General features: G+C 49.6%; 1 long non-coding RNA gene across 1 annotated transcript; it reads left to right on the forward strand.

Moving 5' to 3' along the window:
- The first annotated feature begins 5,419 nt into the window (after positions 1-5,419).
- LOC309816031 lies at positions 5,420-6,557 on the forward strand. The gene is made up of 3 exons (XR_014295950.1): positions 5,420-5,796; positions 5,898-6,026; positions 6,370-6,557. It is a non-coding gene; the product is annotated as an uncharacterized lncRNA (long non-coding RNA).
- Positions 6,558-14,938: the final 8,381 nt, after the last annotated feature.

Genomic DNA, 14,938 nt, shown 5'->3' on the forward strand with positions numbered 1-14,938 from the left:
TATTTTTTCACACCGGAATCAATCGTTTGAAAGTGTATAATGGCTGTCCATGTGCCCAGTTGGGTGCCTTCATCTTCATAGAACATACCTGTCTAGCTGGGAGCCAAGGCAATAGAGAGAAGACCCTAGAGGTTCCTGCCCTCTCCTTTGAAACCATTTTACTTGTAGTCAGGAATGCATAATGTACCAATTTACATTATTGCCTTATATTCTTTGCTGATGCTACATGCGTCAACCTTGTCCTGTTAATGAGATCCTTTCTGATCTGGGCTCAGATTTCCAGCCCTGCTCAGAACCTCTTAACTGCAGCGCCCCAGTCTGAATCCCTTCGTACCTACTGACCTCTGTGGCAGGGTCAGCAAGCTCAAGTTCAGGCAGTGACAGCCTCGTCCGTGATCTGGAGTAAAACCTGCCATGTCCCCATGAGCATCAGCAGCCTGAAATAAGACACCAGAACTCTCAGGCATCAGCTTTATTTTTATTAGCATAAAATAACACAGTGATCTTTTTCCTATTTCCTTTTGTTAGAGACTAAGGATTATACCAATCTGCATGTTTTTACCACACTATAGATGCATATAGTCTGAGCTAGTGAGTAAAACACAGGCTTGTCATGAGACAGTCCTGGGATCTGATTTCAGCTTCATCTCACACCAGCTATGAGCATTTGAGCAAGTTACCTAATCTCTGTAAGTCTCCATTTTATTAATTGGTAAATGCGGATAGTGACATTTAACCCTGGATTTGTTAGATGATTCAATGATATAATTCATGTAAAACACCCACATCCATCCTCATGATGATGAGATTTTTCTGGCCCAGGTAGGAACTTTTTAAATAAATTATTTTGACAGACCTAGCCTTCTACTTACCTTCTTCAGATCTAGGACTTACACATGGACTTATAGGTTCCAGAGTCACTATCTGATGAATATTTGCTGTGTACCCAGCCCTGTGTGGGGCAGTTTGGGGAATCAAATAAACTAAAACACAGAGTTGTGACCTTAAGGAACAAATAGTCAAGCATGAGAGACAGCATATAGAGAGAGATGCTGAAACCATTGATAGAATGTTGAAAGATGGAGAAGAACTGTAGAGGTCATCTATTACAAATTTCTAGCCAGTGAAGAAAGTAATTTATTTATTTATTATTTTAAAATATTTATTTATTTATTTATTTATTTATTTATTTTTGGCTGTGTTGGGTCTCCGTTTCTGCGCGAGGGCTTTCTGTAGTTGCGCCAAGCGGGGGCCACTCTTCATTGCGGTGCGCGGGCCTCTCACTATCGCAGCCTCTCTTGTTGTGGAGCACAGGCTCCGGACGCGCAGGCTCAGTAGTTGTGGCTCACGGGCCCAGTTGCTCCGCGGCATGTGGGATCTTCCCAGACCAGGGCTCGAACCCGTGTCCTCTGCACTGGCAGGCAGATTCTCAACCACTGCGCCACCAGGGAAGCCCAGAGGGTAATTTATTATGGAAGATAAATAAATGATAGACCAGGAACCAGCTGGATGGATAGGAGTAGCAGAGTGCCAGTAATAGCTAATAATAACACTGACTGAATCCTTATGTCAGGCTTTGTTCTTAGTGTTGGACCTATGATAGTTGTTTAACCCTCTGGAAGCTCTATAGGATAGATATTATTATTATTATTTGCATTAGTTTTTGGAAGGGAAACAGGAACTGAGAAGTCAAATAAGTGGAGGACAAATATTAAAGCAGAACAAACATCAAACAGTGTTTCCACTGCTCTCAACATCTTTCCAAGATCATTTCACACTGGACTTCAGCCTACCTACTTGTAAGTGTTCATGCTAATTTTCTGTTGGTCCTCACTTACCTTATTTATATTTTAAACATCATCTAATCAGAGATTTGCTTGTGCTGACACACTGTTTCCTTTAAATGCCTCCCTCTTCCTCTTAATTGACCTTCCTTAGGATGATATGTTTCAGTGTTGTTTCCATGCGCTTGGAGCTGTATCTATTTCTAGTACGGAATTTAGGTGCATATTTATTAATCGCAAGTGTATGCACACCTGAAGCCCTAAGAATTGCGTCCACTCCTCTCCCCAGTGTTTGCTCCTGAGTGAGGCCTCACCCCTCCTGAAATGCAGTGTCCGTCACCTCCTCTATTCTGCAGAAATCGACACGTTACAATTTACTTTAGGCCTTTTCTTCTTCTTGCTCAAATTCCAGTTTGAATTTTATGTGATCAGGTTGGTGAGCCACCTGACAAAGCACTTGTGCTCAGAGATGGAGACGTGAACAGTGAGGAAAAAGCACAATCACACGGATTCTTTGTACGGAAAATGCGTTCACAGAAGTCTAGGTAATTTTCCTTGTTTGGGTGTTGGATGAAACCATGGTAAAAGCATTGAAACTGAGCCAATTAACAATTTTAGAAAATGAGAACCAGACATTCTTTTTTTTTTTTTTTTTTGCTGCAGGCTTGCAGGATCTTAGTTCCCCTACCAGGGATGGAACCCGTGCCCCCTGCAGTGGGAACTCAGAGTTCCAACCACTGGACCACCAGGGAAGCCCCCTGACACGTGTTCTAACAAAACAAAACAGTCCAAACCATTCTCTTGTCAGTGTGTTGAGGTCAGGTTCTCCCCATCTGCAAGAATCTCTTTTCTTGCTGAGTCTGTTTTTCCATTTAGCCTTTAATGAGTATCTTTGAAACAATTCTGATATTTAGAAAAACAAAAACCAAAAAAAAATTCATTCCTTATTGTCCAAAGAAAGTAGAACATCTACAATATTTTTACTTTTTCACAAGGTTGAGAAAGGAAAGATCTTAGCAATAAAGAAAGGAGGGCTTCTTTTCTTTTACGAGTTGTAAATGAATGCTTCTATAATAGTCTCAATACTCAGCATTAGCATCTAGAATCGTAATGCTAACTCGGCGATAGCTCTAGCTAGTGGGAGTGGTGTGGACTGTGACACGATAGGGAGAACTAGAGCGAGGAATGGGTAGGAGAAAAGTGAATCCAAACCCTCTCTACCTCCCATGTGTAAGCAGCCAGGATGTGGCTTTGGGAACGTGAGGGTAATTTACTAAAATTCACACTGTCTATAGAATTTGGAGGACACATGAGAAAACCCTAAGATTTGGATTTAGTGTTACAAAAGTAATGTTGGTTTTATTTATATAAACTCTCTACTTCTCACGTATCTATTTTATGTAGCAAAGTAACAATTCTACAGCATGATATGCATGTCGGATTAGTGCTTTTGTGATTCTATTTGACTACATCAGTAAACTCCCAGTAGGAGGACCACATATTCTAGATTTTCCAAGAATAATTCAGTTCCAGAAACTTAGTCCATTTGTCTCAATAAATTATTAAAACGTCTCAGTGAAGAAATTCTGTAACTGGAGAAGTCCTTGTAGTCCACAATCTCCCACACTAACCCTAATATTACTGAATTGAGGGGCTAGCTATGTACTCGATCATGGCATCAGGAAGGTGGACACAGATGTACACACATATACACATCCTGATTGAGACATGGCGGCCTGTAATTCTTTCAAACCAATATTCTTTAAGTATTAGTGGACCATCTGTTTAGCAGAGGGGATGACTTTTGTTTGGGACAGGATCCAAGAGGGAGGACCGGGAAAGGCCCCCGCCTCTAATAGTGCTCTGAATAATTCAGCTCTGCTTCCAAAAGAGCAAACCCCATCCAGCAAAACAAACTCCTGAAATTAATTGGTCCAACCCAATTCAGTAAGTGGTAAAGACTGTTGGCTATTTCTTAAGCATCCCCTTTTGGGGATGAGCTTTCTCACCTAATTCCTGTCATGATGTTAGGGTGGTTTATTGACATATTCATTCCATCTTCCCTTAGGAGAACCTGTAGGAATCGCCCTGAGAGGGGTTCGTTTTCTCCATCGTGGTCTCTTTCCATTGACACGTTATTGCTCCATTGTATGTCACTGCCCCACGGAAGCTTCTAGACGGACCTCTTCCTTAATCCAAGGCATGACATTACTACTACTACTACCCACTCACCTCTGAGGTTACCTGGAAGATAACCACAAGGCAGGAAGGAAGACAGTAAGTCTCACATCTCCATGAACACCTGCAGACCTAGGCTGCACCCTTCCTGGTCTGTGTCTCCCCATTTCTGCACCACATTTTTTCTGCATTATTTTCTTTGTTTCGAATCTGTTAATAGTTTCCATCATACCATTATCTTAAAATCATCTCTATGCTTGATCATCTTTAATCTCAGTACTTTGAAACAGTGAAAATGGAAATAGGTTCTCTTGCTCATGTCACTATCCACATCCTGTTTCCTCTGTGAGAGGCACCATTTCCCAGCTCAAGTGTGCAGGGTCCACATGTTTCTAAAGCGGCTGCCCTTAGTCTCCCCCAGCCAGCCTCACCCTCCTGGAGGAGAGCCCCGTGAGCCCCCTCCCATTATTCACAGCCGGAGCCTTGGGATGGACCACAGTGATGGGGGAGACCAGGGAGGTCATTGTATGGGAGCATCTTAAGCAATAATTAAGGAAACATGTCTGAGAAGGTTACAAGTACAATGTCAGTCCTCCCATATTTGTGTGTGGAGGGATGTTTCCAGATATTGTAGGACTTGGCAGACCTTTCAGGCTTCCATGGAAGAGGTAAGAAGGAAATTTTCTTTGCTTTGTAGTGTAGGTACGAGAAGTCAAATATCACTCGGTCTGTTTTAGTAATTTTGTCATATGTCATTTTATAAGAAGATGGCAGCACTGTAAGCTCTTTGTATAGTTAGAATACATTTGGTACAAGAAGAAACCACATACTGAGACGCAGAGCGCCATGACGAAACGAGTGACGTGGGAGGGAGAAGGGAACGGAGAGGAAGAAGCAAATGGCCGCCGAGACCACCTTCTTCCAGGACCCTACCCCCAAGTCACTCTCTTCTGGTTGAGAGCCTCCAAGGTTACTTACTGGTTTCCGCATCTTTAAATTCTTGCTTCCTGACACACGCACTCCCTTATCTTCGTCCTGTGGTACATACTACTTCCCTCCTTTTCACACAACCCTGGTCATGGGGCACTTTCCAAGAGGCGTACTTTCTGGGACGCAAACACATACAATACCTTGTCCCAAGAGATCTTCCCTGCAGGGCAAACAAGGCTGTGGTTTCCTGGTCGTGTTTCAGCATCTCAGTGGTGTGATCTCTGCTCCAGAGCCACAGCTGGTCCTGCTCGGTCATTGTTGAATTGCTGTGGCTTGGGCTATGACACATGAGAATGACATGCGAAATTTGACCTAAATGCTAGAGAATCTGGATCTGGAGGGACTGTGTCTGAGCCAAATAAAAACCTTTCCAACTTTCCCCCACTTCCTTACTTTTTACACACATCTCATGTTATCAAACGTGAATACATAAATTACTTCTTATGTCAAGTAGTCTTTGTGGGCAATAGTCAGATAAAGATGAATATCTCTTCCTTTGGGGCTTCTCAAAAGCGGGCCCAGTAGGAATGGTCATTTTGTACAGTCCAGGCTGTAAGTATCAGGAGCTTTGAACGCTCAGCACGCTTCCCACTGTGCTGAGAATGCAGGGAAGATTGGGTGTTGACCTTCTTTAGAGTATATTTGCCCAGCTAATGGGAGTCCCTTAATGGGACTCAAATGGCTTAATGCCATCAAAATACAAAAACTGGAAATCCATTTTCACACTTTCATTCGGATAATCCCAGCCACCCGTATCTCACAAGAGCATGGCAGGAATTCTTCAAGGCTGGTCCCCTCTCCCCCGAGCCGGAGATGATGGATGGATCTTCCAAAGACGCGATTTGTAAGTCAAGCCTCCTCTTGGGGGTGGGGCAGGCCTCGTGCACAGGGCACGGCGCCCCGAAATGAAATCCAGCTGACCTTTATGGGCTTCCCTTTACAAAGTCGGCTTCCGGCCCGCATCCGGCCTCAGGATGAAGCCGCTCTGGGTCCTCCTCATACCAGTAAATCCGGGATCAAATCTTCTCCAGCTTCGTCTGTCCTGCCTGCTCCCGAGGGTCTGGCCGTTGTCAGGTACGAGATATACAAACAAATTCCACAGCAGGGGATCTTGTTTCCAAGGATTATTTTTAGTTGAAATCAGCATCTTCCCCACTCTTCCAAGTTTCTAAGGCAGCGATTTATCTTTGTCCGTTTCACCTTTTCTGGATTCGCTGCCAAAGCAGTTTCAGGTGCCCCATCTCACGCCTCTCTCAAGTGCACGTGGAGTAAAGCACTAAGTTTTGTCTGGTCCCAAAGGAGGCCACAGGGAGGGGTGGCTCGGAGCAGTGTCTCCTGTCCCTTGTTTGTTTCTTTGTTTTGTTGTTGTTGTTTTGGCGGCACCGTGTGCCTTGTGTAATCTTAGTTCCCCGACCAGGGATGGAACCTGGGCCCCCAGCAGAGGAAGCGCGGAGTTCTAATCAGTGGACCACCAGGGAAGTTCCTGCATCTCCTGTCCCTTGAAAGGACCTGACAGCAGCAGAAGCCGTGTGGGTCGGTTTTCCCAGCACATCATTTCTCGGGCTCCAGGTCAGTCCACGGGCCTTTCCTTGGTGCCACTTGCCCGGCACGTGCCCTGTTAAGGCGCCCAGCACGGCCACGTGTCTCTCCATCTCCAGTATCATCAAGGAGCAACGCCTTTTCCCTCATCCCACCCGCATCCCTGCCGGCCCCTGGGTCCTCCCAGACACAAGTGCTGGGCTCACGGGATGTGTCGCTATTCTCTTTGCTTCAGCTGCCTTGGGGACAGAGTAGCTTGCATTTGGGAATGATTTAGAGTTTTTGCATATATTACTTCATTCAAGTCTCACAAATTCTGGGAATTAACAGAAGCATTTTCTAGACGTGGAAACTGAGCCTCAGATTCAGCAGTACATTCGTAACCAGTGACACTGGGTTTGAATCTAAGGATTTCAGGTTCTTTCCCTCAGTTCCTTTCTAACCGTGTATTTTTGCAGCATGAGTCTTGTGCTTTTGTAGTTTGGTCGCCCAGATGCTCCAGAGCCCCCCCGTGGTGCTTGGCTGGCCTGGCTGCTGAGAGCTGCGTGTGTTGACACAGGCAGAGCCAGGAGGACGCTGGCCACAAGCCCGGCCAGTCCCCAACTCTCTGCTCTGTCCCTGGCAGCAGGTGGCAGTTTCCATTCCGCCTCCGCACTGTCCTGTGTGCCCCGGGGCAGGACAGCAGCTGGGAGGCGGGAGCCCGGGCCAGGCCCGTCCAGGCCCCACATGTGGCTCCATTCCCACAGGGTGACAGCCATGCTCCTTAGCCAGGAGGCCAAGCCCCTCCCCTGCCAGTCCAGCCTCCTTCTTCCAACTCCCTGCCGGCCGTCCCCTGTCCCCATAGCCCTGCTCCCAGCACGGCGCTCAGCACCTGCCAAGCCCCTTTGCCTCTCTCCCTCCGTCCTGGCTCGCCGACAAGGGCCTGTGTCCATTGCTCTGTGGGCCGGTAGGGAGTGAGGAGAAAGGATCTGCAAGGAAATTTGGCACCTGTGAGAGAAAGGGCACTGTCACCGGGCCCTGGCTGCACTATTGCCACCCACGGCACCTCTTCTGCCGCGTCAGCCTGGGCTCCCCTTGGTTTGCTAACTTTCATTCCCCAACAGTAACGCAGCAAGGCAGCTCCAAGTGAAGCAAGGCCACCTGCTCCAAGCAGGCGGGTCGGGGGGAAAGGGAATCCCTCCGGCAACCATGGGATCTCGGGAAGCAGACACGTGCTTGCGTAGAGAGTGCAAGCGTAAAGTTCGCATTAGCCAGATGGACCTGGGTTGGAACCCTGGCCGCCCCGGACAACATCGTGTGACCTGGTGACTCCCGTGGTGGCCGGGAGCTGGGGGCTGACGGAGAGAAGGCCGGCAAGGCGCCGGCTGGTCTGCGCCTTCGGTGGTCCCTGATCTCGTTAGGTTATTATTACTGCCCGGTGGTGGGGCGGGCCTGAGGGGGAGGGGTACGGGTCTGTACCAGGGGGGACAGGATCTGACATGATGAATCCTTCATATGTGACCCCGAACGAGCACTGTTCTCGTTCAGTCCTCCCAACCAACTTAGGCTCGTCCCCAGGTCAAGCCTGAGGGAGCAAAGCCTCCGAGGCCACCCTGCCAGGGGACAGACCCCTGCCCTCAGCCGTCCTCCCATCTGCTTCCCCGAGATCCCAAAGCCCCGGGTTCCCCCCACCTTTGCTCATTTTCCACGTAGCTATGCTTGGTCCTCTGCATCCACAGACTGAGTTATTTCTGCTCAAAACCACCATTTGCTCTGCAAGATTAATTCCGAGTCCTCAGTCCGGCCCGGGAGAGGGACCCCCAGCCCCGCTCAGCGCCTGGCCTCCCCACCGCCCCGGTTCTGTGGCTGCACCTGAAGCTGCTGGGCCTGAGGGACCCTCCTCCTCCCCCTGTAACGCCCGGTTAAGGGTCAACTCCATGGGGAAGCTCCGCCCCCCTCACCAGGCAGAGGCTGTTGCTTCTCTGCGGTCACTCGCCCCACCATGGGGTAGCTGATGGGTGTGCACGGTACCCCATGAGCTAATCAAGAAAATCAGCATTTATTGTCCTCCTTTGCACAATGGGGCTAATTGTGCTAAAAGGAGTATTTTTTTTAAACGTCTTTTTTGGAATATAATTGCTTTACAATGGTGTGTTAGTTTCTGCTTTATAACAAAGTGAATCAGCTATACATATACATATATCCCTATGTCCCCTCCCTCTTGCATCTCCCTCCCACCCTCCCTATGCCACCCCGCTAGATGGTCACAAAGCACCGAGCTGATCTCCCTGTGCTATGCGGCTGCTTCCCACTAGCTATCTATTTTACATTTGGTAGTGTATATATGTCCATGCCACTCTCTCACTTCATCCCAGCTTACCCTTCCCCCTCCCCGTGTCCTCAAGCCCATGCTCTACATCTGCGTCTTTATTCCTGTCCTGCCCCTAGGTTCTTCAGACTTTTTTTTTTTAATTTTAGGTTCCATATGTATGTGTTAGCATACGGTATTTGTTTTTCTGACTTACTTCACTCTACGACAGACTCTAGGTCCATCTGCCTCACTACAAATAACTTAATTTCGTTTCTTTTTATGGCTGAGTAATATTCCATTCTATACATGTGCCACATCTTCTAAAAGGAGTATTTTATAAGGTTTTTATTTTATAAAAATTAAATGAGTTAACACAGGTAAAGTACCTAGAATAATGCTTGGTTCACAGTAAGAGCTAATAAGGCTGGCTCTTACTAATATGACACTCTTGGTAGATGTTAAAATAATACATGAGAATGGAATGAGAAGAAGTCCAATTTAACCTTTGCCTGTCATAGACTTTGGGTTTCCTTTCTTTCATATCTATTAAAAAACCTCCAGCCCAATGTGACTTTCAAAGTTTATAAAATGTGAAGACTGAGTTAGTTTAAATGTCACAGAAAAGATTAGTGTGCTCAGTTCCCACCATATTACTTCTTGGAAGATATCCAGCATTCAAACCATACACCACCACTGTCCTTTAGTTTGTCTTTAAATAAAAATCTTCATTTCTCGACTGACAGTAAAGAACTTGGCATTGGAAAAATTAACGTTTGATGCTGGTGCAGAGTCAGAGAAAGCTGTCCCTTGAGTATATTTGGGGCTTGTTTTAGCCAGATTAACTTTGGTTTTTGGTGAGATGAGATTTTCAGCTGTTTTTCAGTACTGCAGAGACACACAGCACTATAGCGTTTATTTCATATAAAATAAACCCAGGGTTTCAGTGCTCCCAAGGGCTCTCGTCACAGACCGAGGAAAAGTAGAGACCAGAAAGGCATTAATATTATTAGTTCTGATCGCGGGCCAAGCACAGAGCTCTGGGTTTAGATGATCTCATCCAGGATGTGGGATAAATAGGAATGGAACTGTTGAATATTTGGGATGAAATGTAAGCATTTTGGGAATCTATATGCAGCAGATGTGGCCCCCTCCTCTCACTGTGTGTCTGTGCGCCCATCCACGCTGCAGCACCATTGGGCGTCTACGTGGTGCTACAGCCCAGCTCTCCAGGGAGAGTGAGATGGCATTATATATATATATAAACAGTATAAATGCCAACGTACGACAAATAAACGAAGACATTTCATAGTCCCAAAGTTTGGTTATAATTACACTCTTAAAATCTAGGGCTAAATTCTGAAATGTGTATGGTAGTACAGCCTGCATGGATATTCGTGTCTGCTAAATAGTCATTTGTTGCTGGAACTAGAGAGTTCTGTTTTACGATCGCAGGCATGTTGAATGTTTATTACACTAGTGGTTAAAAAGAATTTCTTTCTTCGTATTTTAGTTCTTGCTCTTCAAGTTTAATAGGGAAAAAAATAAAATGAAGCTGATAAATAACACACAAAAGGAGGAGCAAGAGTGCAAATTAGTTCCTTAGAATTGTTAAGAGTAGCAGACATAGTTCTTAAAAATGCGTTTGGGAAACTGTGTAGTCGAGGTTCTATAAACTATTGGAGTGATCGGCCAATAGGTTGTATAATTGTATATAAACATTTTAAAAACCACATGAGCAACTGCGTCAATTTGAAAGCAACCACAGGTATCGTTCAAACACACATTCCTTTGACAAAATAGGTATGAAGTAACCAAAATCACATTCTTTAGATTGCCTGGAATTCTACTGCTCCAAGAAAGGGTTTAGGGTAAAGGAATTCTAGTGTGCTGTGTCCTTGCATGGAAAAGTGTAACCCAAGCTATATCGACTTGATATGAACCAATTCGTTAATTTGGAAAGTCTGTTTTTAAAAAGCCAAAGGAAAATCAACTCTGCCATCTGGTGTAAAAACAGGTCATTGCAACTTCTTCTTTCTTAAAAAAAAAAAACACCTAACCCAGCTATTCTTCATTTATGAAGAATCATCATGACACAGTGATATACCGGCCTAGTGGTTTTTCTGGGTAACTGAAGCCTGTTACAGATTTTAAAAAATTATTGATGGCGAGACTTCTCTGGTGGCGCAGTGGTTAAGAACCGCCTGCCAATGCAGGGGACACGGGTTCGAGCCCTGGTCCGGGAAGACCCCACATGCCGCAGAGCAACTAAGCCCGTGCGCCACAACTACTGAGCCTGCGCTCTAGAGCCCACGAGCCCGCACGCCACAGCTACTGAAGCCCACGTGCCTAGAGCCTGTGCTCCGCAACAAGAGAAGCCACCGCAATGAGAAGCCCAAGCACCACAACGAAGAGTAGCCCCCGCTCGCTGCAAGTAGAGAAAGCCACGCGCATCAATGAAGACCCAACACTGCCAAAATCAATCAATCAATAAATTAATTTAAAAAATTGTTGATGGGAATGTTTCTAAGACAAGCACTCATTTTCTGTCTATGGTGAACCCAGTGGCACCCTTCTTTGGTGACTCAGATGCTCATATGAACATCAGTTGCTGCACTGCCCCTATAGCTCAGGAGTAACCCCAGACTTCAGTGATATTTGGCCTTGCCCTCAGTGGCCCCCTGGGCTGCACTTGTCTGAAGTGCAGCCCAGCTTGGATCTGGCCAGGCCGCTGGAGCTGGGAAACCAGAAACCTGAAGCCATGAGGCAGGGATGGGTTTGGCTGCAAACAGGTGACCTCCAGATGGCGAGGCAAACCCGAAAAGGAGGATAGAAAGTCAACAGGTCAGCTCAGCACGGGATCCTCGGGTCAGGAGCGGATGAGACACCGAAAAGATGACGACGGAGGGAAGAGGTGAAGGGACACATAAGAACTCTTAGTACTGAGTCCTGTAGCCCAGAAGGGGCATTGCCTCGTCCTGCCGTGGCCCCCGCTTTCCTCCACTGTGCTCACCCCAACCCTGCGCCTGCTTCATCCTCAGCCTGCGAAGGGCAAGAGGATGGGGCTATGGGTTCAAGGGTGTCCCTCCCGCCCAATTCAGAGCTTGAAGACCTAACCACCAGTTCCTCAAAATGCTACTCTATTTGGAACTAGGGTAGTTACCATGTAATTAGTTAAGACAGCATCGTATTGGAGTAAGGTGGGGCTCTAATTAATATGACTGATTTCCTTATAAAAAGGAGAAGTTTGGACATAAGCACACAGGGAGAACACCAGGTGAGCCTGAAGGCAGAGATCAGGGGGATGTATTACAAGCCGAGGCAAGTCAGTTGCCAGCAAACCAGCAGACGCCGGGGGAGAGGCCTGGAACAGAGTCCCAGGCAGAGCCCGCTGGAGGAACCACGTCTGTAACACCCCAGACGTCCGGCCTCCAGAACCAGAGACAGTACACCTGTGTTGTTTGTCACCTGGTTGAAGTCTTAGGAAAGGAACACAGATGGGGAGGTAATGACAAAGGAAATGGTTCCTTCTCCTTGCCCTTCTCTGCTTGCACAAGGCTGTCAGCTGGCATTTCAAACATGAGCCGTGTCAGGGCAGGCAGAGGCAGCAAGGAAAGTGTGCCTGGGCCGCGAGCAGCTGTGTGGCCCAGGACCTGGCCTTGGGCTTCTTCCCTGTTTTTTTTGTCCGCACGTTGGTCTCCAGGAGGCAGGTCTCCTGACCTCTGGAAACGGGCTGCCTGGCGCCGTAACTGAGAGGTTTAGGTTTGACAACTGCAAACTCAGGTTAAAGAGAAGGACCTGCTCTTAGGGCTGCTGTGGCCCGTTGGTGGAAACTGGGCGTCCAGGGGTGTCACCCCCGTCATGTCCCTCAGCCTCCAAGCATCCCGCGTGCTAGTGGTCGTGATGTACCTCTCAGCTCCCAGCTCCCCATTAGCGCCTGCCCTACGGCCGGGAGCAGAACTCCCAGAGCATCTGTCCTCACACGGAGCAGCATGCTCAGCTTTCCTGGTCGGGGCTCTGGGGGGCCGGACACGAGGAAGGGGCCTGCTGATTACCTCCCTGCAGCCCCTCGACACGAGCTCCAGGCCTCCTACCTGTAGCAGCCCCTCCCACCTGCAGGTCTGCACACCTGCATGCTGGCGGTGGCACACCTGCACCCCGGGTATTCCCTGCTTGCCCGGGGCCTGTGGACCGGCTTCCACCTGGGCATCCCGCCACCTGCTCCTCCATCCAGAGGCTGCAACCACACTTCCCCATGGAGGTCTGCACCCGGCCTTGGGATGGGCCCCCCTCCCGAGCTTGTCCTCCTTTGGACGTTCTCCCTCGGCCCTGGGAACCGCAGAGAGATCTCTTTACATCAGGGGCCCTCAAACCACGGGCCATGTTCTGGTACCAGTCCGCGGCCTGTTAAGAGCCGGGCTGCACGGCAGGAGGTGAGCGGCAGGTGAGCGAGCAAAGCTTCATCTGCTGCTCCCTATTGCTCCCCACCGCTCCCCATCGCTCCCCCCCCCGCTCCCACCGCTCCCCATCGCTCCCCCCGCTCCCCCCCGCTCCCTCCCGCTCCCAGCTCCCCCCCGCTCTCCCCCACTCCCCATCGCTCCCCCCAGCTCCCCCACCGCTCCCCACCGCTCCCCCCCCCGCTCCCACCGCTCCCCATCTCTCCCCGCCGCTCCCCACCGCTCCCACCGCTCCCTACCGCTCCCCCCCGCTCCCCCCGCTCCCCACCGCTCCCCCCCGCCCCCCAGCTCCCCCCCGCCCCCCATCGCTCCCCCCCCCCGCTCCCCCAGCTCCCCCCCCCCCCGCTTCCCACCGCTTCCCATCGCTGCTCCCCATCGCTGGCATCACCGCCTGAACCATCGCCTATCCCACCCCAGTCTGTGGAAAAATTGTCTTCCACGAAACCAGTGCCTGGGGGCAAAAAGGTTGAGGACCGCTGCTTTACATCTTATATTTACTTTCTAAAATCATAGCTTAATAATTCTTTCAATTAAACATCCCCTGTTTAGATCACTGTGTGGTCCTGTCTCCTGATTGGACCCAGACTGATTCACCCAGGAAAGCAGACCATCAGTGACTGTTTCTACCCATCCCTGATGTTGGCATCTGAGGTGGAGGCCTGCTCTTGCTCTGCCAAGGCGCATCTCTCTCTCTCAACGACTGGCCCCAGCCGTCCCTCAAGCCCCAAGCCCGGTGGGCGCTGCTAGCCTGCCTTCTCTGCCTCTACCAGACCAGGGAGCAGACAGAGCTGGGGGCTCTGAGCACACCCTCCGGCTGGGGCAGCCCCGGGCCCCGCCCAGCCCCGCCCAGCCCCGCCCCAGGCCCTGCTGGGCCCGCACACCCCGGGGGAGGCGCTGAATGATTTGATCTTTGTCTGCTGGGCAGAACCTCTGCATCTTCACCGCCGAGTCCCCGCCATCTTCTGGAGCTGCTGACCAGCCCTGTGGCCACTGAAGCCTGGTGAGTGCCAAGGTCATCTTTGGGGACACCCTACGGACACCGTGGAGGCCGAACTTCGTGGAGGAGGTGGAGTTTGGGTCAGAGCATTGAGTGCCTGCTGGCGGTGGCCAGGGGCCCACAGGCCTGGCAGCAAGAGGTGGGTTAATCACACCAGCGGAGCCTCCTTTGGAGGCTGCCCAGGGCAGGACTGGTCTGTAGGGGGGACGCTCCGTGTAACAGAGGACAGCGACTTAGTGGGAGCCGGGGGCACAGAAGGTCTGCCCAGGACAGGTCGTCATGGGGATGACCCAGACAACCTCAGCGATGCCGCAGCCCCTGAGTCGCAGAAAGAGGCCGGGAAAGGGAAACTGACCGAAGCCCAGTGCGTCCGCCACGAGCAGGGCATGTGCTCCAGAGAGCTGGCGACAAAGGATGGAATCGCAGCTTCTCCCTTGGGGAACACCAGCGACTCTAGGAGCATCCCACAGCGGCTTCATGAGCGCCACCGTCCAGACCTTGGAGTCTGTACGCTGTTCCGTCCCTGTGTGGATCTGGGCGGCCGGCCGGTCCATGCATGACCCTGGAGGAAACTTCCCTGGACCATGGTCTCCTCAGCCTCAGCACTGCGACAGTTTGCATCAGATGTTTCTTTGCTGTGGGAGTGTCTCGGCCATTGTGAGATGTTTATTCAGCTGCATCCTTGGCCTCTAGATGCCAGCTGCTC

The sequence above is a fragment of the Mesoplodon mirus genome (assembly GCF_964341445.2).
Source record: "Mesoplodon mirus genome assembly, chromosome: 14".
In the NCBI taxonomy this organism is placed as follows: domain Eukaryota; kingdom Metazoa; phylum Chordata; class Mammalia; order Artiodactyla; family Ziphiidae; genus Mesoplodon; species Mesoplodon mirus.